The 3,937-nt window shown below is 49.6% G+C and overlaps 1 pseudogene; it reads right to left on the minus strand.

The window, feature by feature from the left end:
• Positions 1 to 2,881: 2,881 nt before the first annotated feature.
• On the minus strand, positions 2,882 to 3,386 carry LOC118675632 (annotated as a pseudogene).
• Between the last annotated feature and the right edge of the window lie 551 nt (positions 3,387 to 3,937).

A 3,937-nucleotide genomic window follows, 5' to 3' on the forward strand; every position in this document is an offset into this window, starting at 1 on the left:
CCTTTTTTTTCTCATAAATTCCCTTTTTCTTGCCTTTGTCTGCTAGTCAGAACTCTGTTTGGGTTTCTGGCTGAGTCAGTTCTTCCCAAATAACTATTCTATCTCAAATAAGTGCTTGTTGCCTCTCACTTTGAAAGGTCTTTTATTTTTAGGTAAACAACTCACAGATAAGTCTCAAATGGATAATATTCATTTGTGAGCACTGGTTTATAAAAGGAGCCAAGAAGTGTCAGTGATTGTTTTATCTCATTACTAGAGGCCCCGTGCATGAAATTTGTACATGTGGGGAGAGGGGCACTCCTTAGCCTGGCCTGCACCTTCTCACAATCTGGGACCCCTCAGGGGATGTCCAACTGCTGTTCCCAGGATTGAGCCTAAACTAGAAGTCAGACATCCCTCTTGCAATCCGGAACCTCTGGCTCCTAACCACTCGCCTGCCTGCCAGATTATCCCTAACCACTCTGCCTGCTTGCCTGATCACCCCTAAACGCTGCTGCTTGCCTGCCTATCACTCCTAACCACTCTGCCTGCCTACCTGATTGCCACTAACTGCTTACCTCCCTGCCTAATTGCCCCTAACCACTCTGCCTGCCTGATCACCCCTAACCGCCTCTGCCTCGGCCCCTGCTGCCATGGCTTTGTCCAGAAGGACGTCCAGAATGATGTCCGGAAGGTTGTTTGGCTGTCTGGTCTAATTAGCATATTACACTTTTATTATTGTTGATTCCATATGGTCAACTAAGTGGTTCTATCATAAAAGTTGCCAAAACAATAAAAATAATTTTTTTTTTTTATGTAGCTATAGATAGTAGTTTAAACCTTTAAATATATTTCTAAAATTTGATGTCATTGAAATTTTTTACAGTTGGGAAAGAAGACATTATAGTTTGAGAGAGATCTATAATAATATAAGTGTAATATGCTAATTAGACCAGATGTCCTTCCTGATGAAGTCAGGGCTGCAAGGGCTGGCCGAGGCTGCAAGGCCCAGCTGAGGCTGTGAGGTCCAGCCAAGGAAGCCAAAGCTGCTAGGGACGGCCAGGGTTGTAGGGACAAGCTTCTTGCACGAATTTCGGGCATCGGGCCTCTAGTAATAACATTTGCATTGATTCCCTTGTTGTAAGTTATATCCATATCTAAATTGCTCTAAATATCCACTTAACTAAAGAATCTATAATAATAAAAGCATAATATGCTAATTAGACCAGACAGCTGAACAACCTTCTGGATGAAGCCAGGGATGCAAGGGCCAAGCCCCTTGCACGGATTTCATGCATTGGGGCTCTACTATAAAATAATTAATTATACTTCCTTTATATTTTAAAAGGCCTTACTCTAGTTTGAGCTTCATTAATCAAGAAACAAATTGAATATGATTCTACTAATTGGTAGCTTGATCAAATTACACTTAGGATACAAACAAGAAATAGTATTTGGATTTCTATTAGTTCTTTCTCAGGAAATTTGGAAATAGATATTTCAGTTATTTTTATCAACTAACTAGAGGCCTGTTGCATGGAAATTCATGCACTCGGGTGGTCCCTCAGCCTAGCCTGCACCCTCTTGTAATCTGGGACCCCTCCGATAGGGTCCCTAGGCCTGGCCTGAGATCAAGACCTATCAGGGCTTTCCTTCCCCCAGCTACTGGCAGCTGCCCCTACCCCTGCCGCTGCCACTGTGCAGAGCTGCCCCCATCCCCTGAGACTGGTTGCCTCCCTCTGCAGATAACAAGCGTGGGGTATGATTGCTTGACTGGCCTGAGCCTCCCTCTGCTAGGCAACTGCTGGCCAGCCCTGAACACCACCACAGTGTCGCTGGCTGGTGGCTTGGGCCTCCTGTGGGGCGATCAATGGTGGGACCTCCAGATTGATCACCCTGCAGAGGGAGGCCTTGCCCACCCAATGCAGCACCACCAGCCAGGTGGCCTGGGCCTCCCTCTTTTCTTTTTTTTTAAGTAAGTGTAATGTTTACTGAGCGATACAGAACTGAGTACTATGAAGGGTTTACCAAGATGGAAATGCACCACACCCCTGCCCCTGCCACCCCCAACACCCAGAGACTAAAGTACTTAGAAGCTACACGCAATGGCCATAACTGCTGAATATCTGTTCACAACAAACAAACCATAGGGTATTTATACTCTATCACATTGAGTGATTACAGAAATCCATTTATATATTGTTTGTATAAAATCATTTTTTTTGTAAAAAATATTTTAAAAAAGAGAAAGTATAAAAAATATGTGCAGTTGAAATCCCTTCCAAGACAGCCAGTCTGTAAACATTCAATGAGTATGTGCTTTGGAAGGGTGCCCTTACCGCTTGCCCACAGCAACTCTAGCTGCCACTATGGGCAGGACTGAGTTGGACCATGGTCGGTGGGTACAGCAGAGCCTGGCACTGTGCCCTTCTCCAGCCTTGCATCAGGATCAAGGTCAGGGTCAGGGCCGGGGGCAGGCAGATTGTAGTTTCACTCTGAGTTCCATACTCAGCCTAATTTTGGTTGCAACTCATGGATTTTCCTGGCTGCTCAGAGGCCCTTTGGGTGGGTGCCTTGGCAGAGAGGCTGGAGAAGTGGCCATAGCTGCCTGGCTGGGTGTTTCTCTGGCCCAGAGCCTCTGCACTGCCTCCTACAAGTGTGGCCCCAGGCAGAACAGGTCCCCCTCAGGACTACTTTGGTCTCAATGCTTGGTCCTGGGTTTCATTAGCCTGGGTTTCTTCCCCTGGTGTGGCTAATCTGAGTTTCACAAAAAAGCCCGGCCAATGCTGGCTGTGCTGAGCCTCATTGAAGAGTTTTTCATGCAGCAAAGAAGAGCCTTCTGGGACCCTCCTCCTCCTCCCTCTCCCCATCTCCTCTTCCTCTCCCTCCTCCCAGCCCATGATCACGTCTCCAGCTGCTCCAGCAGTGGGTTGCCTTCTGAGTCAGGGGTCTTAACACTGTTGGTCCTAATGATGCAGGTGGGGCAATGCCGGTTGAGCATCAGGATGAGCTGCTGCCACTCCTGCTTGAGCTCCTCCATCTGGGTTTTCAGCTGTGTATTCATGAGCTCCAGCCATTCAGATTCCTGCTGCAGAAACTCCAGCTGCTCCTTCTTCTTGTTCCAGCATCGGGCTGCCGCCACTTTGTTCTTTTCCTGGTGTCTTTACTCTGCTTTTCTTCCTTGTCTAGTTCACCTTTCACAGGTTGAGGCACAGTTTCACCTCCAGGAAGTGCAAAAGGGTTATCATGGCCCCAGGGTTGTAGATGTCAGTGTATTTCAGCTCCTCTGCAGTTAGGGCCAAGCTGGGAAGTCTGGACAGGGGGTCAAGCCCTGGCAGAGAGCCTGCAGTCATGGAAGGGCCCAGGATCTTCCCAAGCATCATAACAGGAGTGGCAGTCCAGCCCTACAGAAGCCACAGGCAGAGGCGACAACCCCGGGGCCTGGACCAGGCTGAAAGCACCGTGCCCACTCAGTGTCCACCACTGCCAGTGCCTCCTGTCGCAGCTGCCAAGCATCCTTCCCACAGGATGTGGTTGGAAGCCTGGGTCTCCCTCTTCGAGGTGATCGATCACGAGGCTCTGCCTGGCTGCCTGACCGCACCTAACCGCTTGCTGGGGGACAGGGCCAGCCCAGGAGAGGGGCTGTGGTGGTTCTGGTCTCTGGTCATTCTGGTCATTGGCTGTTTTGGTTGCTGGGATTTTATTATATAGGACTAGAGGCCTGGTGCGCAAAAATTTGTGCACTCGGGGAGGAAGGGGGCCCCTCAGCCCAGCCTGTGCTCTCTCGCGGTCTGGGACCCCTCGGGAGATAACGACCTGCTGGCTTAGGCCTGCTCCCGGGTGACAGAGGGCAGGCCCAATCCCTAGGTGCAGACCCTGGTAGGGCTCAGAGCAGGGCATATTGGGGGGTTGGGGCGCCGCCCCTGTCATGCACAGAGCAGGGCAGATTGGGAGGTTG

Source organism: Myotis myotis, unplaced genomic scaffold, assembly GCF_014108235.1.
Source record: "Myotis myotis isolate mMyoMyo1 unplaced genomic scaffold, mMyoMyo1.p scaffold_m19_p_2, whole genome shotgun sequence".
In the NCBI taxonomy this organism is placed as follows: domain Eukaryota; kingdom Metazoa; phylum Chordata; class Mammalia; order Chiroptera; family Vespertilionidae; genus Myotis; species Myotis myotis.